Raw genomic sequence first — 22986 nt, 5'->3', positions numbered from 1 at the left:
TTTCTTGTGAATCTTTCCCTCATAAGACTTCTGTTATCTCACCAGAATAATGAAATAAGTGTCCTAAAGTAAGTGTTTATAAATATTTTTAAAACCATGGTGACTTTTATATAAATAAAATTTTAGGAAAAAAAATCAAAGACAGAACTATTGAATACTTTGAATGAAGTATGGAATGGAACAGGCTTGACATCAAGGTTCTCTGGGAGATCCTCTACACACACAACCCCACACACCCCCACACACAGACCACACACACACTGTCCAAGGAAAATTGTACAGAATGGAATTACATAGGCAAGAAAGGCTATTCAGTGAGGGTCAAGACTATTGCAGGAGCAAAGAAAGATTGAACTCAATTCTCCTGAAAAAAGAGGCAGGGGTGTTTTTAAGCACTGGAGCAAGCTAGTGGCAAAGTACTGGAGAATAATAGCCATCAGCAGGAGGTTAGTCAATATAACTAGGCCATCTGTGTTTGTTACTTGGTGCTTATTACAATTTATTAATATTAGGCTTCTACCTTCCCATGGAGACTGTGAGAGAGAGGTCCCATCTCTATGATTATATGTTAAAGGGATGGCTTCCAATTTCTTGTGTAAAACATCCCAATGTTGTAGAATATTTACATCTCCAAGGGACAAAGAAATTTCAATTGCAAGTTTTCTAAAGAAAAAGCTCTAAGAAAAGAGAGGTCAGAAAAAAAACTATTCAAAGTTCAGTCAAGTTGAAAGAAACTTTAAGGCCCTCTTGGTACACACACACACACACACACACACACATACACACACCACAGTATGTTGACAAACCCCCAGCCTTGATGTTTTCTAAGACTTCTTCCATTGTCAACAGCCTACAAGCTTGTGTAGTCCTCAGTCACATTATTATAAATCCAAGTTAATGAGTCAAAATTAATAAGTTGATATACCATTTTAACTTAGACTCCCTATAATTATATGTATAGTTATAGTGATTGATTGTTTATGTACCATAGAAAACTTACAAATACCGTTATTTGAGTATATTTGTAATTGATTATTCCTTTAAATTAATTGTTTAGATGATATCAATAAACCATCATTAACTGCTTGTTGCTGATATGGACCTCCTCATATTTGTTTCATACCCACCCTGTGGTACCTAGATGCCTTCATATTGCTTCAGTATTTCTAAAAAATCTAAATTCTAAGTAAGCAGTATGATATTCCACATCTAAGGATTCCCACATCAATTATAATTTAATCTCTTGGCACATCTGATTGTAGAATTTTAATTACTATATAGACTCTCATATTTGTGACTTAATTTTTATTTGTCCTACAGTCCAGTTATGATTCCTTTGAGGAATTTAACTTCACATTACATGATGTTGTTTTAAAATTCTGAGCCATAAAATTACATTAATATATTTTCTGTCATTATTTTCAACCTTTGTTTGAAAGAATGTAGAATGGCTATGTGTTAGTTTTTTCCAGCTGCACACCCAAAAAAAATCCATATATGATTCAGGGTTAAATTTGAAATTCTCACCTTCATAAGTAAATACATATGATAATCCTGAGTGATGTAAGGACCAATGTGCAAGAATAATTTTGCATAAGTCACACAGAGAGCAACACTTACATTCACTGGAAAATTTGTTGTCAAAGCAAATATTTAGAGAGTTAAAAAAATCTCTTTCTTTGAAGTGCTGCTGTGTAGCTGAGATATCATAAATGATCAAAACCAAGGCAAACAAGTGGTAAGAAAAACATTGTTTGGGGAGGTGTGGTTTAAACTAATCTTTATGAACTTTAATATGTCCATGAATCCATGTCAGACCTTGTGAAAATGCAGCTTATAATTTATTAGTTCTGAGACTTTGCATTTGTATCAAGTTTGCAAAAACACCCTCAAATTTACCACAGTCACCCCCGATACTTCCTGGCTAGTTATATTCATTAATTCGTCTACCTGTTCTGATCATTGGAGTCTGTCATCACTTCTGAGATTTGCAGGCAATCTACTTCTCTACCTCCATGTCAGTTGCCAGACTAATGTGCTTCTACTTTTACCAATGTGGTTCCCTCTCTCTCTCTTTCTCTCTTTGTCACAGTTCTACCTTTTCTCTCATTCATGAGCAGTCACTCCAGAAATTCCTGCCTCTGAAGATGCATCTATCTCTCGCCTTCTCACCCCATCTCCAGAGACCATGTCTCTCTTACAAAGTATCTGTAGTCCTCTGACCAAAGTGGATTCAACATTATGTTCAGCTTGACTATACTTTAGATGGGATTCTTTCTGAGGATAGCACCTAATCTCCCTTTTCATAGAGCTTTTGCTTTAAAAACTTGCAATTATAATTTTTTCTCTGCCCCCTTTAGATGTAAGTACCCAAGAATGTCTATCTCAAGGAACCAGGAGCCATCTTTTTAAAATATAATCATCAAGAAATATAGGGGCCTTGGCAACCAGTCTCTGTTGGAAGTTTAGAGCCTAACTTCAGTGAATAAGCAGATAAACACCAATTAGGAAATGCAGGTGACCTTTTGAATGAAAATAACCCATTATAGCACTGCTGAGTCATCCAGTCTTTTGTGTGTGTGTGTGTGTGTGTGTGATCCAGTCTTGTGTGTGTGTGTGTGTGTGTGTGTGTGTGAGAGAGAGAGAGAGAGACAGACAGACAGACAGAGACACACAGAGAGAGAGACGGACACACAGACAGCAAAGGAGAAAGATGAGAAGTAGCAATTCTTTGCTGTGGCACCTTAGTTGTTCATCGATTACTTTGTCATATGTGCTTGACCAGGGAGGGGGGGGCTACAGCAGAGCTAGTGACCCCTTGCTCAATCCACTGACCTTGGGCTCAAGCTGGTGAGCCTTGCTCAAACCAGATGAGCTTGTGCTCAAGCTGGTGAACCTGGGTCTTCTGCATCCTTGTCAGACGCTCTATCCACTGTGCCACCGCCTGGTCAGGCAAGTCATCCAATCTTGTCTGTCACACTCCTGAGTTTACCTTGGCCCTCTCCTCCGAATGTGGATAGTGAAAGGAGGTGAATCTAGAGACAGTGTTGCCTGAGGAAGCACAGAAGAAGAAGGGTGGTAGGAACTAATGTATAATTTTAACATATTGAATATTAATCTTTACCTTAAAATTTGTTTCACAATAAGCAAAATTTGTGAATACTGAAAATATTTTTATTGGAACCAAAAAATCTTAAAAGTGACATAATCAATACTGTAATTTGTTCTACATTTAATACCTTTAGAAACTATGATAGACAACTTTATCTACACTCCCTCATGGAACTCTTGAAACTTCCCTGGATTACTCTCATTTATAGATGAAAAGGGACTATTCTGAGGAATAATAACCTAACATTTTCAATATTCTGATCCAGGACTCTGTGTCTGTCCCTGTGGTATGGTTTAAAGATTTCAATTTCTTCATAAATACTGATCTATGTCAGTAATGATGATAACAAAAATATTAGCTATAATTTTAGAATATCTACAGTCTTATAGGCTAGACATACACTGTCCAAATCAATAGCTACAAACTGCATGTGAACTTCTGAGTGTTTGAAACCTGGCTAGTCTAAATTGAAATGTTTTATAAGTGTAAAATATACACTATACTTTGAAGATTCAATACAAAAATATTTTAATACTAATTTATATTTGTAATGTTTTAGATGTAGTAGTTTAAATAAAATATAAAGATTAGTTATCTGTTTCTTTTTACTCTTCATATGCTCTAGAAAATATATATGGCTCATATATTTTGTTCAGTGTTTTTATTGATTGATTTTAGAGGAAGGGAGAGAAAGAGTGGGGCTGAAGCATTCGTTTGAGCTTCTTCAACTTAGTTGTGCCTTCATTGGTCATTTCCCATATGTGTCCTGACAGGGAATCAAACCTGCAACTTTAATGTTTCAGAATGATACTCAAACCAACTGAGCAAACTGGCCAGGGCCATGGCTCATGTATTTTAATTGGTAAGCGCAATGCTAGGGACTTTAATCTTTCAGATTCTAACATTCTGCATCTATTCACTTTACATTATACTGGTAGGTAAATTAAACATTTTTATTTGTTTATATCAAAGTTATACTTTATTATTTTTAATCTATACTAGTGTATTAAATATATCATAGTAGTGGATTAAAACAATTTTGCTTCCTTATACATGTGCACTTGCACACATGCACACTAACTCACACAAGGAAACATACATGAATAAAAGATAAAAACATGTGATAACGATAAATAGCCATAACCCAAATCAAAATCTATAAACCAACACCACTAAATATAAACAAAATGAAGTAAGACTGAAAATTCATACATTTTCTAACTTTGATCAGGATATAAACATTCTTAAAAGAAAGATAGTAATTGAGTGGGGGAGGTTGTAAGTATAAAATATTGACTAGTATAACAAGTGATGTTTCCTTTAGGTGGACCACAAAACTAATGCAGACTGCCCCTGTAGAGACCCAAGTCTACGTAATAGAATGCCAAATAGTTAACAATGAAGGAGAAGTTATTGAGACGTGCTATTTCTCATCTCCTTTCCAGGTAAAATTGAAGTAATAAAGCTGAATGAAAAACGGTAGCAAACAGGAACTTCCATCACTGTGACCTGAGCCACAGTGCCACCCCAAATCTTGAAAACGGAGGGAGATTAATTTTTAAAGTAACACACACAATCCACAACACAACAAGAATATATGTTGTGTTCGAATGTGAGATTATAGGATATGACTATAGAAAGAAATGGAAGAGCAAATTTAAAGCAATATATAGATGAAGCCACATTAGAACAACAAAAACAAACCTGACTGAACACACAAGGACATGATACGCAGCTAGAAGCAATCATATGAAATAAAATAAGAGAGACCAAAGATACCTTCAAAATATCTTTAGAGAAAAGATGAAATAACGGCATAAAATAGATACAGGTAGGAACAGGTGTTTCTAAAGAAGAGAAGAGAATAAATAAATAAAAAAAGATTGATCAATTAAAATAGATAGTATTGATATTTGCAATAATGCAATAAAGGTTGACTTATTGAAATAAATATTCAATGCCACAAATTAAGTGGGTTTCCTGTGTCTAATAAATGCTCTAATGAAATAACAGAACTTAAAATATAAAACAGAATCTATGTAAACTACACTTGAAAATTATGTACATTAATGTGAATAACAGAGATTTTCAAAGATGCAAAGGTAGGAAATAGAATGCCCAAGATCTCATTTTTTAAAAGTATTTTATTTATTCATTTTAGAGAGAGTAGAGAGAGAAAGAAGGGGGGAGAAACAGGAAGCATCAACTCCCATATGTGCCTTGACCAGGCAAGCCCAGGGTTTCGAACTGGCGTCCTCAGCGTTCCAGGTCGACGCTTTATCCACTGCACCACCACAGGTCAGGCAAGAGATCTCATTTTTGAGTGAGGACAGTAGTGAGTAAGATGATGATATTCAGCTAAATAAAACAGAATTTAAAGAATTGAGGGATGGAATAGTTATACTACTAGTACTGGAAATAGCTATGGATTCATTTAAACAAGGAACATAAAACCCCTGGAAATTACAGTTACAGAATAAAGTGTATTATTAATAAATCTTGACAATATACAAGTAAAAATAGAGAGGAAGACAGACTTTAGAAGGAATTTTCTCAGAAAATCAGTAGTTGAACCTGTGAATAATATAATGATCCTTATATTTTAGCATTTATATAACTTTTCTTAATGTTAGAATTATATTTTGCATGGAAATGTCTGATGAAATAAAGCTATATGTTCAGCCCGACTAAGTGGTAGGACAGTGGATAAAGCATCATCCTGGAACTCAGAGGACCCAGGTTCGCAACTGCAAGGTTGCCGGCTTGAAGGCAGGTTCATCCGGCTTGAGTGTGGGATCATAGACATGACCCCATGATCACTGCTTTGTGCCCAGAGGTCTCTGGCTTGAAGCCCCAGGTCGCTGGCTTGAGCCAGGGATCTCTGGCTCTGCTTCAGCCCCTGGGTCAAGGCATATATGAGAAAGCAATTAATGAACAACTAAGGTGCCACAATAAAGAATTGATGCTTCTTGATCTCTCTCCCTTCCTGTCTGTCTGTCCCTCTCTGTTTCTCTCTCTGTCTCTCTTGCCAAATAAATAAATCAGACTATATTTCCCTGATTCTCAGCTCTTTTCTCAATTATATTTAAGTTTGTTATTCTGTTAAGTTGAAATAAGTTAATTTTATTATGGAAGTCCATTTTATGAATACACATATCATTTATATCTCCTTTTCATTAATTACCAAGGTGGAGTGACATTGGGAAGAATCCACTCTGATGGGAACAATATTATATCACTGAGGCTATTTAGAATCGCTGGTACAGGGTGATAATAAAAAGAAGACTAATTTTTAGTTGATTTTATTAATTTTCCCAAGTTCTCTACAACCTTATTGCCTGCACCCAGAGTGCAGCAGTCTTCCAGCCCTCCCCCTCAAGCCACAAACACATGGTAGCATCATCCTTCTTTCTATCTCATTAATGCTCACAAACATGTTATCAGACATAAATAATGTTGTTGTTTTTTTGTTCTGAGTGGTACATTTTGGAGATTAGTTTTTAATTTCTTTCTTTTACTTCCAGGTATAGCTTAGTCTTTTATAATGATCTACATCATATTTTAAATAAAATGCAATTATAATTATTTAGTAAGAAAATTAAATATCGTGTTTTAAGTGCCACAAATGAGAATATATTGCATAGTTTATTAAATGGGTATTCAGTTAAAACAAACAGCTTTACTTTGATCTATTACAGTATACTGCTCGTGACCTCAGTTTATTACAACAAACCAACATAACCAATTTATTCTTCTTTATATATTTTGACTGTGCACACCTTCATGTATTGTTGAAAATAGGTGGAAAAGTTTGATTTCATTCTATCTGACCTCTATAATGGAATATACGTATATATCACACAGCAAGTAAAAGGCCACGCACTAAAAACTCTGAGCAGAAATATTAGAAAATATGTTTCTACTTATATTGTCATTTGTGAGTTTCTACTTGGGAATATGTTTTTAAATGTGAACTCAATACAGAAATATATGTGTGTATATGTGCCTGTGTGTATACCCATATAATCATAACCAATTACTTACGTGTGTGTGTGCGTGCATATACAAATGCATCTGTGTATATGGACATGGATTTTGGAGTGCTAATAACTTTTAAGTAATAGAATGCATCATCAGAACAGTTTGAAAATTAGTATTTATGTTAAAATGTATCATTATATTAAGAAAAATATAATCTTTGCTTTCAGAAAATCTCTATATTTTAAATTCTAGTATTGGCCAGATTTTCTCTTGACATTTAGGTCCTAAATTTTTGATATTTCAAAGCCGTCTCTCCTGTTATCTCAGTAAATCATCTATTTGTTTAGGGAAAATAATGATTAGTTCACATTCAGGTTGGAAACTAGTTTACCAAAAGTGGTTCCTCTCAAGCCTAGGCATCTTATCTTTCTGGACAATTCCTGTGATCTACCACGCTACCTTCATTCCTACATTCTGATGTGGAAATGCAGATATTTGTAACATTTATCCTTATGCTCTCCAAACTAGAAAGAATATGAGATTTCTCAAATTCCAGATCCAGAAGATCAATGAAGTTTAATCTGTCCTCTCTCAAATTTAATCTCTATCTTTACTTGGGTCTTGCCTGAATTTCTTCTTGAATTTTATTACTACTATCCTCTCTGATGTCCTGGTTTGAATGCTCACGAGTTCTCTTCTTTCTATTCCAGTCATTTTTTGCCACCTTTTCTTCATATCAGTTATATTAGATTAGGTCCTACTAGATTGTTATGCCTTTGAATATGAGATACTTCATTTTCTCTCAAACGTAAATCTCAATGATTTGAAAGCATAGCATGACTGGAATGCAATCATAATTATTCTAATAATAACAATTATTATAATGAATATAATAATACTTTGGTATCCTAAACAATAATTCTTTTATAAAGACTGCAAAAAATATTCCTTTATAGATCTCCTGGTATAATTCTATAGAATATTTGAACTTGAATAGAAAGTTATCAAATAGGACTACTTTTTAATAAAGTAAAAATCCACTAAGAACCTCTTTCCTTTGAAGAAAGTTCAAAGTCCTGATAAAGGTGGTATGTGATCATGCTAATGGATGGATGTAATTCTTCTACTTCACATGGTGGCTACTAAAAGCCTTTGAAGTCTTCTCCAATCTAAGAAACAAAAATATCTATAATATTTTTAATTGAATTAGGAAACCCATTTACAATTATTTTTATAAGAAAAATCTCATCTCAGAGAAAGTAAAATGGCTTTAAGAAAATTCTAAAGTTTCATAATCCATAAAAAGTCGATAAAATCTATGGACTCACAGAATTTTATAGAAGGAAATAAGTTATAAAAATGCCCACAACAAAATCTCCTGTCAAATTAAATGCCATAGCTACCTTTCTGTGCATAGAGACACAAAAAGTCTCGTTCAGTTGAAATGAATGTTATTATGGGGATATTACAACAAACCAGATATTTGACAAACGTCTCCTTTTTGACACAACTGATTGGTCAAACAAACCACTTTTTAGACTAATTATGCTATAAGTACAATAAATTTATATAGCACAAGAACAGTTTGTGGCCAGTGACCTGAAGTTAAATAGTAAATGATGCATATCATTGACTCCAGAACTCTGTCAATTTGACAGAAGCTTAAAGCTTAGGCTGGAGTTAGACAAACATAAGTTTAAAATAGGATACTGGTACTTGCTGTGTGACCCGAAACATAAATTACTCATTTTTTCCCAAGGATTTTTCTAAGAAAGTTACTAACAGGATTATATTATCCAGTAGACTGAATTCTTTTCCTGTAACCATTCATTGCCCTCCCCCTCCCTAAGCTCAGTGCTTTCTGTTTTTATTTTGCTACCCTCTGATAGTGGGTTTGGACAGTGGAATGTAGGCTTATAGTGATAGTGTGACCATTCTGGGTAAAGACATTAGAGGCCTCATGCTTTACTGCTTACTTTCTTGCATTTCTGCTATTCGTCTTAAGAAAAACATGACCCAAGTAGCATTTGGTCCAAGTAGAACGAGTCATATAAAATAGACCTAAACCCAGTCTTCTGCCTTGAGTCTACAACATAAAATATAGCTTATCCATGCTTACTGGCTATTGACTCATAAGTCTGTAAGTCAGACTTAAATCTTGTTGTTGTTGAATCAGTGAGTTTTGGTGCTATTTATTATATAACATTATTGCAGTAATAGCACTTTTAAAATGCATATACATTATTTAGCATAGGCCCTGGCACATACTAAAAGCTCAATAAATACCAACTATTTTAATTAATATTCTCTTTTGCTTGGTTTATAATAATGAACTAAAATTTAAAATCATAAATGACCAATTCTTTTATCAGCTTACTGATAAATATAACTTCCAGAATATTTTTCCAACCTCATTTCTAATCCATTTAGTCAATAAATTAAAATGTACATATAATTGTTGATTTGAGACAATCTTGAATTCACTTACTGTCTGTATGACATTGTATATTCTGTCATTCAACTAATATTTTTAGACAACTTGTTATTCTACTTTGGCTTTTGGACTTTAGCTTTCATATAATAAAAGAAGGATAAACATAAAACTTTACATAGTTGTAAGGAGATTGGTCACAAAGTAAACGAAGAACTTAGCACAAGACTTGACAAATAAAAAGTGTTGAGTTTATGGCAGTCTGTTATTTTTAGGCAACCTATTTTCATTTCTTTGTGTGTTTCTGAATGAGCCATTTGATATGGTGACTAACAGAGATGTCTTTTTTCACCCACCATCAAGGTAAAAATCTTTATTTTTCTATGTCAAATTTAACTTGCAACATGTTGTCAAAGGGATACTCTGATAACCTTTCTTCTGCTCTGTATTTTCTTGAAACAGAATGGCAAAAATTTAAGACAATTTTATCTTCATAAAAATAAAAATTTTAATTTTAATCAATTCCATAGGAGCATGAATTTTGGTACCAGAATACCAAGACTTTGGTTTTTAATCTTTGTAGCATCTTGGTTTTGAATCTCCATATTACAATACTTAAATTCATCTCTGTATACTTTGAAACTAGACTTTATTGGTTCATGCACAGATAACGAATCTCTAGGGACAGAACCACCCTGGTTGAATTTATATGAGACCAGTTGTGACAGAAGTTAGATATGTGCTTAGCAATCTTATCTCCTCCCCCAGGGTGTATAGGAAGACTGTATACCCAGACTCCCTTTTATTAGGTTGGTCCCATGTGGTTGGTTTCTGATCACTATTATTTGGGGATAAGTCATATATGTTATCACCAGGAGTGACTCATAAATTTCACATACAACCTTCCAGTATCCTAACTTACTGGCTAGTCAAATAGAGGGGGTTCTGAGGATGACTCTAGAGAGGCCCTTGAATCTGGCAAAGCCATGGGGACTGAAGAAGGGATTTGTTTGTCATTGCTTAGAGGTCACCCAGGAGGACCACCTTAATCTCACTAATTCTGAAATGACCAAGAAATAAACCTATGTTGTTGTAGGCCACTGAGATTTTGCATTGTCATATAAAGCTGGTGTGTTGGTTACCCTGGCTAATTCTCTAATATATTGGTCATAATGTATATTTATCTCAAATAGGGAAATCTTTCTGTCTAGGGAATAGGATGCTCTTATTTCCAATTTAGAAAATACCCATCCCATATGCAAAATAGCTTGGAGGTTAAAACATGTATAGGGGGGTTGAAGTGAGGAAGAACTCAGAACCAGAGAGGCAGAAATATTGAAGGAAGGCATTTTATCTAAGTACAGTAGCTAGAGAAAATAATGATATATCTCTTGCATAGAACGAGCTCCTTCACAATTTACTCTTTTATTCATCTGGTAAATTAGATCTATGGACACAGTACAAGCTAATGATATTTCCTTTTTTTAGCAAGTAAATGTTTAACAAGGTTGTTAGTTTGTTCTGCTTTCTCTGTTTGTTTTTGCTGATGACCTTATTATTTTTAGTATAAAATTAGTTGTGTTTTGCATCAAGGCCAGAAAATACAAGTGCATTTGTCACAGATAATAATTATAAAAGTACATGGTTGCTCACATTCTAAGAAACTCAGCAAAGAATAATAATCTTGTCCTTTCCTTCATATTTATATTTACTATTTAATGGTATTTATAATTCACAGAATTCTCAAAGCCTAACCCTTCCTTCCCATGACAAAGATTCAGGGAAAAACTGGAAAACCACTTGCCTTCAACTTTCAAGTACATAATTTACTTTATTTTATATCAAGTTCTATTTTTAGAAATTTACATGGCCTTAGATAAATGTGCTTCATCTATTTTTTAAAATTGATGTTTATCTTTATTATCAATATTTTGTGGTATCCACAATAATGTTTTTTTGAAATAGATTTTTTAAAAATCTCTGATATTTGCCTGGAGGCAAGCTCACAATTCAAGAATAATTAAAGTGACAGGTTAAGAGCAAATTATGCAAACCAGAGGTGTACAGTGGGTTTATTGTCACTCTCATCTCTGTAATCTGAAAAGAGAAAGTGATTGAGCTTAATTTTTAATCAAGTACTGTCCTTCTAGAAGGCATTATGAAAGACTGGAGTATGAAAGCATAGATCAGCTTTCACAAAGTAGTGACATAAATAGCATATGGTACTCATATTTGTGTGTGAGAGAGAGAGAGTTAAAAAGAATGAGCAATGGCCCTGGCCGGTTGGCTCAATGGATAGAGTGTCATCCTGGCATGTGGAGGTCCCAGGTTCGATTCCTGGTCAGGGCACACATGAGAAGTAACCATCTGCTTCTCTTCCCTTCCCTCTCCCCCTTTTCTCTCTTTCCCTCTTGCAGCCAGTGGCTCCTTTGGTCCTAGCGTCAGCCCCCAGGTGCTGAGGATAGCTCAGTTGGTCCAAGCGTGGGCCTCAGATGTGAAGATAGCTTGGTTGATTTGAGCATCAACCCCAGACAGGGTTTGCAGGTTGGTCCTGGTTGGATTGCATTCAGGAGTCTATGTCTCTATCTCCCCTCCTCTCATTAAAATAAAAAAAGAGGAAGAATGGTCAAAACTTATTTTTACTTCTTTAACATAAGTTTTTAAAACACATTGTTTGTGTAAACTACAAAATAGTTTTTGTTAATTTTTTTCTCTTTTACTGAGAGCATTTTAAAATGAACCTCTTGAAGATTATAAACCTTAATCCTGTTTATAATTTTATGACTGGACAAATAACGCTTTCCTTAAAAACTAGCCCAGCCTATGACACCCTCAAATATTTCAGCTTTTCTGAAATGTTATTTTGTATTACTTATATATTTAGGAAAATGATCTGCTTTTTAAAATTTTACTGCAGAAATTATAAAAAAGAAACAACTTGCTATTTTCCTGAAAATATTGTGAGAATGTTGTATTTCAATCAAAAGGCCATGTCCATATTTACTGTTAATTTAAACAGTCCAATATGATCATCTTCATGATTGCCAGTCCTGATTATGGACAGACCTGTTGTGTAATGATTTTTTTTATTCTATACTCTTCACATTTGCAGAGACTGGGCTATAACTGTACAATCACCCAAAGCCCATGGCTTTTCAGACACAGAGGAACCTCACGCTGTCACATTCTGTGTGTATTAGTAAATCAGATGTATGAACTTGTCAGACATGATGTTAAGTATTCTCAATTTCCCATTGAATTTCACCTATGTAAAGTTGATAAAATTACTATGCTCAGTTTACAGATGGAGAAATCAAGGCAAAAGAGAAAAATTTTCCCCTATGTTTCTGTAGCTGGTGACTTTAAAATTTAAACTCAGTTTTTTTCTGTTTCTCCTAACATGAGAATCTTTGTCATTAAGAAAGAGAGGCATGGACACATGGAACAAATGGACAGCTGTCAGAAGGCAGGGGGGTGAGGGGACTGGATGACAGAAGGTGAAGGGATTAGTCAAAAAATGCATATACATAACACATAGACACAGATAACAGAGTGTCAGTAGCCAGAGGGAAAGGAGAGGTGGAGGTAGGGGGGAGGTAGCCAGAGGGAAAGGGGAGGTGGAGGTAGGGGGGAGGTAGCCAGAGGGAAAGGGGAGGTGGAGGTAGGGGGGAGGTAGCCAGAGGGAAAGGGGAGGTGGAGGTAGGGGGGAGGTAGCCAGAGGGAAAGGGGAGGTGGAGGTAGGGGGGAGGTAGCCAGAGGGAAAGGGGAGGTGGAGGTAGGGGGGAGGTAGCCAGAGGGAAAGGAGAGGTGGAGGTAGGGGGGAGGTAGCCATAGGGAAAGGGGAGGTGGAGGTAGGGGGGAGGTAGCCAGAGGGAAAGGGGAGGTGGAGGTAGGGGGGAGGTAGCCAGAGGGAAAGGGGAGGTGGCGGTAGGGGGGAGGTAGCCAGAGGGAAAGGGGAGGTGGCGGTAGGGGGGAGGGAGGTAGCCAGAGGGAAAGGGGAGGTGGAGGTAGGGGGGAGGTAGCCAGAGGGAAAGGGGAGGTGGAGGTAGGGGGGAGGTAGCCAGAGGGAAAAGGGAGGTGGCGGTAGGGGGGAGGTAGCCAGAGGGAAAGGGGAGGTGGAGGTAGGGGGGAGGTAGCCAGAGGGAAAGGGGAGGTGGAGGTAGGGGGGAGGTAGCCAGAGGGAAAGGGGAGGTGGAGGTAGGGGGGAGGTAGCCAGAGGGAAAGGGGAGGTGGAGGTAGGGGGGAGGTAGCCATAGGGAAAGGGGAGGTGGAGGTAGGGGGGAGGTAGCCAGAGGGAAAGGGGAGGTGGAGGTAGGGGGGAGGTAGCCAGAGGGAAAGGGGAGGTGGAGGTAGGGGGGAGGTAGCCAGAGGGAAAGGGGAGGTGGAGGTAGGGGGGAAGTAGCCAGAGGGAAAGGGGAGGTGGAAGTAGGGGGGAGGTAGCCAGAGGGAAAGGGGAGGTGGAGGTAGGGGGGAGGAGGGCAGAGCAGGGGAAATCGGGACAGAAAGAGACATTGCTTGAGGCAGAGGGTGCACAATGTGATGTGTAGATGACGTTACCGTATATTGAGTTGTAAATTGAAATCTGTACAGTTTGGCAAACCATATCATCCCAATCAATTTAAAAAAATTAATTATACCTAAAAAAAAGATACATACACAGAAAGTATAAAATGTCCTGGTGAAACAAGACCTAAATCTTTTTTTAATATCTCCTAAAATTAGAAATTTAGATTAAAAATAAATTGCCATAGCTCTGGCTGGGTGGCTTAGTGGATAGAGGGTCTTGCTGGAGTTCTGAGGTCGTGGGTTCAATCCTTGGTTAGGGTACATATAGTAGGAGAAGCAAACAATGAGTGCACAACTAAACAGACCTAAGTGGAATGAGTTGATACTTCTCTCTCTCTCTCTGTCTCCTTTTCTATTCTCTCTCCTTCTCCTTCCCCTTAGCTCTGTCTCTCTCTCTTTTCTCTCAAATCAATGGGGAAAAAATTGCCTCATAAGAAATTTGTGTGAGAGGAATATTCTCCATGTTAGTTGTAAAGCCAGTATCCAAGGCCAGGGCCACCATCAAAGCAGCCCGGCTCTTGCAGGTTCGCATTGGATTCAGACAGTCGATAAAGAAACAATGGAGCCAAAAACTGATAGGCCATTTTCTTTCATTCTAGCTTGCACCTGGCGGGCAAGTAAAAATACACACTGGAGTATACATTTTTCTTCAGTGTACATGGATCATTCTCAAGAATTGATCATATGTTGGGCCACAAAAACAACATCAGCAAATTCAGAAAAATTGAAGTTGTACCAAGCATATTTTCTGATCATAAAGCCTTGAAACTAGAATTCAACTGCAAAAAAGAGGAAAAAAATCCCACAAAAATGTGGAAACTAAACAACATACTTTTAAAAAATGAATGGATCAAAGAAGAAATAAGTGCAGAGATCAAAAGATATATACAGACTAATGAAAATGACAATACGACATATCAGAATCTATGGGATGCAGCAAAAGCAGTGATAAGAGGGAAGTTCATATCACTTCAGGCATATATGAACAAACAAGAGAGAGCCCAAGTGAACCACTTAACTTCCCACCTTAAGGAACTAGAAAAAGAAGAACAAAGACAACCCAAAACCAGCCGAAGAAAGGAGATAATAAAAATCAGAGCAGAAATAAATGAATTAGAGAACAGAAAAACTATAGAAAAAATTAATAGAACAAGGAGCTGGTTCTTTGAAAAGATCAACAAAATTGACAAACCCTTGGCAAGACTTACCAAGGAAAAAAGAGAAAGAACTCATTTAAACAAAATCCAAAATGAAAGAGGAGAAATCACCACGGACACCGTAGATATACAAAGAATTATTGTAGAATACTATGAAAAACTTTATGCCACTAAATTCAACAACCTAGAAGAAATGGATAAATTCCTAGAAAAATACACACTGGGCTCCAAAACCCACTCACATTCAGTGCTCACAAAGCCACTGACTTATCCGAGTTTCCTAGAATCAAAGCTTTCTAGCTCACCAGCCTTATTCTCCTCAGTTCCCCATCTCCTTCCTTCTCCAGCGTCAAACTGCACAAACTGGCCTCTCACTCAATACTCTGCCATCTTGGCTGCTTCTCCTGGCCACATGGCCTCTTTCTGCTCTCTGCTCTGCTCCCTCTGCTCTCTCATGCTAATCATCCCAGGAACCAAGAGCGCAAACTCTCGTTCTGCCCCCACTTTATAGTGAAGCTTCACAACCTCTAATCCAATATACAAAATAGGGAAGTCTCTAATACAAAATCACTTCTCTGAGGCATGATTGGATTGTACCACCCCACATCAAAAAGGGTGGGAAAGGCTTAATCCCAAAACCAAGCCCCATGCTACAAGGATTCTCAACACACATTAATATCACCTGGGTGACGGCCTCACGTGGGCAGCAGCCATTTTTAACAAAGTGAGCATAATACATTTTATCTGCCCAACATTAGTTTTATGGCTTTATTCTGGCAGCCTTTTGAATCTGGGACTAAACACATTGTAAAGCCAGTAAGCACGGCCACCATCACAGCCACCTGACCCATGCAGATTTGCATTGGATTTGGACAGACAGTAATGAAACAGAGCCACGAACTGGTGGGCCATTATCTTTAATCCTAGCTTGCACCCGGTGGGCAAGTAAAAACACACACTGGGCTCCAAAACTCACTCATTCAGCACTCATAAAGCTACTGACTTATCCAAGTTTCCTAGAATCAAAAGTTTCTACCTCACCAGCCTCATTCTCCTTTGTTCCCCATTCCTTCTCTCTGCACAAACTCTGCACCGACTTCTCTTTCAGCACTCCACCATCTTGGCTGCTTCACCTTACCTCCTCCACATGGCCTTTTTCTGCTCTACTCTCTAATGCTAGTCTCAAGAACTGAGAGAGAGGAAGCTTCTGGTCTGCCTCACTTTATAGTGTAGAAACCGAAACCTTTAATCCAAAATACAAACAAAGAAGTCTCTGATACAGAGTCACTTATCTGAGGCATAATGGGATTCCTCATGAGAGTGCACCACTTCACATCAAAAAGGGTGGGAAAGGCTTAGTCCTAAAACCAAGCCCCAGGCTACAAGGATCCTGCCTGCCCCCAGCCCGCCCCCAACACACATTAATATAATCATGCCCATTCCAGGCAAGAAGGGCAATAAATATTATCACCTGAGTGATGGGCTTCCATGTGGGCAGTGCCATCTTTAACAAAGTGAGCATAATATATTTTATCTGCCCAACACACACCAACCTGTTTGACAGTTTCAAGTGTCTTGATGGATGAAACAAATAAGCACAGTGTGATTATCTAAGTAATAGGTACTAGAGGTATGAATCAATTCTCTATCTCCAGTAGCCTATCTGCATTGGTCATCAATACTTAGGTGAATTCATCTGAAGGGAAAGAACAGACCTAGACAATTACTTAACAACAACAACAACAACAAAAACAACAAAATGCCATTGAAGTAAGAAATAAACTAGAAGAATATGTGGAGGCTACATATAATTAGTTAGTTTTAATAGTAAATTCTGAGGTATGTGCTTTAAACCTATAATTTTCTTGTCCTCAAAACATCTTCATGACTGCTCTTTTTTAGGCAACTCAAAGAAGAGAAAGAACAAAATAAAAAATACAGTTTTCTGTGGATTCCTTGAAAATTAAAAAAGTGTGCCGTCAGTAGAGACATGAATGTTTATTATTAGTCTAGTAAATTATTATTTTCTTATCATGAGTGTGATTACATTTAGGTAAAGTATACCACCAGATGGGGTAGATTTGGAATTAATGTCTTTTTATTTTTTAATTTATTAGATGGAGGAGAGAGAGAGAGAGAGTGAAGGTGGGGAGGAGCAGGAAGCATCAACTTGTAGTTGCTTCCCATATGTGCCTTGACCAGACAAGTCCAGGGTTTTGAACTGGTGATCTGAGCATTCCAGGTCATGCTTTATCCACTGCACCACCACAGGTCAGGAAGATTTGGAAGTCATGTCTTCAAAATATTAGAATACAGTAATAACTTTTTCTCCAGAAAAAAAGCTACATGGAAAAAGTATGCAAGTCCAATCAATACTTGTCTCAGAAGAATCGAAGCAGAGACTATTGACTATTTTATGTTATAGGCCAGAAATGCTATATTTTAATCTATTATATTTTCAGTTTTACAACTTGAAACAATGTGAAAACTTGAACTTTGGTGAATTTACTTTCTCCTCTCTCTGAGGATAAAGGGGGCATTACTATAACATACAGAGAATTGACTATTTTCTTCTCCCTTACAGGAGACTGATGATTGGCCAGTGGTGATGGTGGGGATTTAAACCTGATCTTACTCTGTGACCTACATCTTATTTTTCATATATTACACTGAGCTAGAATATAGAGTGGATAGTTACTAAGTAACTTGCTGAGTTTCACACAAGAGTAAGTGGAGGATTTTTATTCAGGTTAGACTTCAAATACCAAGCTTTCTCTACACTGAACTAGGCTGACTTTCATCGTCCAGTTTAGGGAAATATTTGCTATAAAACTGTTGTTAAATAAAACAATAGCAGATTATCTACTTCAACATCTAATATGTTACTAGGAAGTAATTTAGGCAAGCTGCAAAATGCAATTGGTGCCTTGCTTTTAGTTGAGATTTTGAACAAGAAATGACAATTGCTTAAAGAAACCCAACACCTATAAACATTTCGGAATCACTGTAATACAAATATAAGAGAGCTCATTAATTTGATCATAATAAGGGACTTTTATATTCAAGATGAATAAATATGTGGGATTTACTTTACTTTAATTACATGTTCCAGCTCCTATTTTGTACATTGTACAAAAACAAACAAACAAAAAACTCCTTTGCTTATTCAGAGTCCATCAATATCAATACACTGAGCCTTATTATTTTAGAGGCCCAACTAATTCTCCTAAGTTGGATTTTTCTGGGAAACAGTTGACATTCCTGGGAAAATTGTTGTTTTTTGCACTCCAATTTTCAACACATTTGAACATTCCTGCCTTTGTAATTCAAAATGATACTACTACCATTGTTTACCAATTAGACATGTCAGAAGAATCTAAGAGGTAAACCTGTCACCCTCCCCTTGTAAGTCTGAGGTAAATGGGATTTTCCAAAATGGGCAAATAGTCTTCCCTGTGCTTCTGAAGTAGGACACTACTTCAAGTCAAGTGTATGATCAATGGCAGCCCACAAGTATAGCTACTGTTTCTCACAATCATCCACAGAGGTCATCACAAAATTCAAGTAAAGCTGCCTGGTCAACTCTCAAGTCTTTGCAGGCCTGTGCTTCTACTTTTGGTGACTCAGTCAGTCAAGCGAGCTTTTCATGGACACAGTTGAGGCAGCAGTGTGACAACAGACAATTGAAGGATAGACTGGTGGGTGCAATGCCCACAGTAACAGTTGTGCACAGCAGTCGCTTCTCCTTTTTGCTGACTTGGATAAGGATGGTTTCAAAACTTTGTACATTCTTGAATACATAATTCTTCCTCTGTATAGTTATTACTGCAGATGTACTGAGAGAGTATTGAACATACACATTAAAAATTGCTTTGGGAAGGCCCTGACTAGTTAATTCAGTCAGTTAAGAGCATTGTCCAGAGACAACAAGGTTGCAGGTTCAATACTGGGTCAGGGCACATGCTAGAAGCAACCAAAAAAAAAAAAAATTCATGAGCCCTTGTGGGGTTGCTCAGTGGATAGAGCATCAGTCTGGTCTGTGGGCATCCGGGGCTCAATCCCTGGTCAAGGCACACATAAGAAGTGACCATCTGCTTTTCTTTTCCTACTTTTCTCCCTTCTCTCTTTCTTCCCCTCTCACAGTCAGTGGCTCAACTGGCCCAAGCATCTCCATCAGGTGCTGAGGATAGCTCAGTTGATTCAGGCATTGGCCCCAGATAGGGGTGCTGGGTGGATCCCAGTCAGGGCACGTACAAGTGTCTGTCTCTATATCTGCCTTCCTCTCACTTAAAAAAAAACAAAAAACTGCATGACTGAGTGAAACAAATGTTTCCCTTCCCCCTCCCCTCTTTTCCCTTCCTCTCTCATCTCTCTAAAAATCAATAAAAAATTAAGCCCTGGCCAGATAGTTCTGTTGGTTGAAATGTCGTTCCTGAGTGAGCACAGAGGTTGCCAGTTTGATTCCCACTCAGGGCACATACAGGAGGAGCTCAGAGGGGGAAATTGCTGTGGGTAACGTAGTACAGTAACATCAATGTTCATGGTTACTCTTCTTTTATGTAGTTTTAAGGTTTCATCTGGTGTCATTTGCTTTCAGGCTGAAGCATTTTCTTTGACATTTCTTATAGTTCAGGTCTATGGTGATGAACTCTCAGCTGTTTACCAGAAAATAAACAGCTCCTGTTTATCTGAAAGTGTTTTTGTTTTGTCTTTATCCTTGAAAGATGTTTTTGTAGGATGTAGAATTCCAAGTGACATTTTTTCAAGTACTGTAATAGTTGTATTCTATTGTCTTTTAATTTACATTGTTTCTGATAAGAAGTCTGTGATAATGTTTCTGTCTGTTCCCTTATATGTAAAGATCTCCTTTTATTTGGCTACTTTTAAGATTTTTCTTCTTAACTTTGTCTTTGATTTTCAGCCATCTGAATAATTCCAGATGTGGTTTTATTTGCAATTATCCTGCTTTAACTTCATTAATTTTTGGATCTGTGAGTTTGTAAAGCCAGGAGCCAGGGTTACCACCATCACAGCAGCCCGGCCCATGCAGGTTCGCATTGGATTCGGACAGTCGGTAAAGAAACAACGGAGCCAAAAACTGATGGGCCATAGTCTTTAATTCTAGCTTGCACCCGGCGGGCAAGTAAAAATACACACTGGGTTCCAAAACCCACTCACATTCAGTGCTCACAAAGCTACTGACTTATCCGAGTTTCCTAGAATCAAAGGTTTCTGGCTCACCAGCCTTATTCTCCTCAGTTCCCCATCTCCTTCCTTATCCCAGATACAAACTCTACACAAACTGGCATCTCACTCAGCACTCCACCATCTTGGCTGCTTCTCCTGGCCACATGGCCTCTTTCTGCTCTCTGCTCTGCTCCCTCTGCTCTCTCATGCTAATCATCCCAGGAACCAAGAGGGCAAGCTCTCGTTCTGCCCCCATTTTATAGTGTAGATTCAAAACCTTTAATCCAATATACAAAATAGGGAAGTTTCTAATACAAAGTCACTTCTCTGGGGCATGATGGGATTGTACCACCCCACATCAAAACGGGTGGGAAAGGCTTAATCCTAAAAGCAAGCCCCAGGCTACAAGGATTCTGCCTGCCTTTAGCGCACCCCCAACACACATTAATATCACCTGGGCGACGGCCTCTGTGTGGGCAGCGCCATCTTTAACAAAGTGAGCATAATACATTTTATCTGCCCAACAGAGTTGATATCTTTTTACAATTTGAGAAAAAATTGGCAAGTGTTTCCTTATTTTTCTGGTCCAGTATTTTTCCTTTACTTCTTGGAGTTCCACTTAAATGTATGTTAGACCTTTTAATATCATTGTTGGGCAGATAAAATGTATTATGCTCACTTTGTTAAAGAGGCCGTTGCCCAGGTGATATTAATGTGTGTTGAGAATCCTTGTAGCCTGGGGCTTGGTTTTGGGATTAAGCCTTTACCACCCCTTTTGATGTAGGGCGGTACAATCCTATCATTCCTCAGAGGGTGACTTTGTATTAGAGACTTCCCTATTTTGTATATTGGATTAAAGGTTTGGATTTCTACACTATAAAATGGGGACGGAATGGGAGGTTGCGCTCTTGGTTCCTGAGGTTAGAAGAGAGAGCAGAGGAGAGGAGAGCAGAGAAAGGCCACGTGGAGGAGGCCAGGAGAAGCAGCCAAGATGGCAAAGTGCTGAGTAAGATGTCAGTTTGTGTAGAGTTTGTATTTGGGATAAGGAAGGAGATGGGGAACAGAGGTGAATAAGTCTGGTGAGCTAGAAACCTTTGATTCTAGGAAACTCGGATAAGTCAGTGGCTTTGTGAGCACTGAATGTGAGTGGGTTTTGGAGCCCAGTGTGTATTTTTACTTGCCCGCTGGGTGCAAGCTAGGATTAAAGACTATGGCCCATCAGTTTTTGGCTCCGCTGTTTCTTTACCGACCGTCCGAATCCAATATGAACCTGCATGGGCTGGGCTGCTCTGATGGTGACCCTGGCCGTGGCTCCTGGCTTTACAATCATCATAAATATTATAGTGACTGTTCTATTTTTCTGTTCTTGCTTTTTTGTTTAATCTTTTTAAAATCTGTATGTTTAAGTTTAATTTCCATTAACCTGTATCCAAGTTCATTTCTTTCCTTTAGTCTGCTGTTAAAACCACTCAATAAATATTAGATATTGTGTTTTTCATACTTAGAATTAAATTTAGTTTTTTTTAGTAATCTGTTCTCTATTGAAATCCTCTATCATTGATATTCTTCATCAATTATTTTAGTGTCTTGAATATACTTATAATAGAACCTTTATAGTTCTTGTATCTGTAAAGTCAGGAGCTTGCAGCCACCATCACGGCCACCTAGCCCCATGCAGGTTCACATTAGATTCAGACAGACAATAAAGAAAAAACAGAGCCAAGAACTGCTGGGCCATTAGCTTTAATCTTAGCTTGCACCCAGTGGGCAAGTAAAAACACATACTGGCTTCAAAACCCACTCATTCAGTGCTCACAAAGCTACTGACTTATCCTAGTTTCCTAGAATCAAAGGTTTCTAGCTCACCAGACTTATTCACCTCTGTTCCCCATCTCCTTCCTTCTCTCTGCACAAACTCTGCACAAGCTGGCTTCTCACTCAGCACTACACCATCTTGGCTGCTTCTCCTGGCTTCCTCCATATGGCCTTTCTCTGCTCTCCTCTCTAATGCTAATCTCAGGAACCAAGAGAGAGCAAGCTCCCAGTCTCCTCCACTTTATAGTGTAGAAACCAAAACCTTGAATCCAAAATACAAACAAGGAAGTCTCTGATACAAAGTCACTTATCTGAGGCATGATGGGATTCCGCATGAGAGTGCACCACCTCACATCTTGCAAACAGTCAAGGGTGTGGGGATAAGCTTAGTCTTAAAACTCCTTAGGTTATAATGACCTGGCCTGCTTACAGCCTGTCCCCCACACCCAATACAAACCATAAGCGAGCAAACATATATAACATATTTACAAACTTATTTGACCAACAGTATCCTAAGTCTAACATCTGTATCATCTTTTGATCTCTTGATTCCTATTGACTATTTTTTTCTCTCCTGGTTTTGAGTTACATTTTCCTGCTTTTATGTGACGTTATAAGTTTTATACTGGACATTATGAATGCTAAATTGTTATATATTTAGGTGTTCTTGTCTTCCTTTAAAAGATACTGATTTTTTTTTTCTGGAGAGCAATTAATTTTTTGGTGGTTAGGTTCAT

Source organism: Saccopteryx leptura, chromosome 2 (genome assembly GCF_036850995.1).
Source record: "Saccopteryx leptura isolate mSacLep1 chromosome 2, mSacLep1_pri_phased_curated, whole genome shotgun sequence".
Lineage (NCBI taxonomy): Eukaryota > Metazoa > Chordata > Mammalia > Chiroptera > Emballonuridae > Saccopteryx > Saccopteryx leptura.
This window is presented reverse-complemented; position numbering follows the sequence as displayed.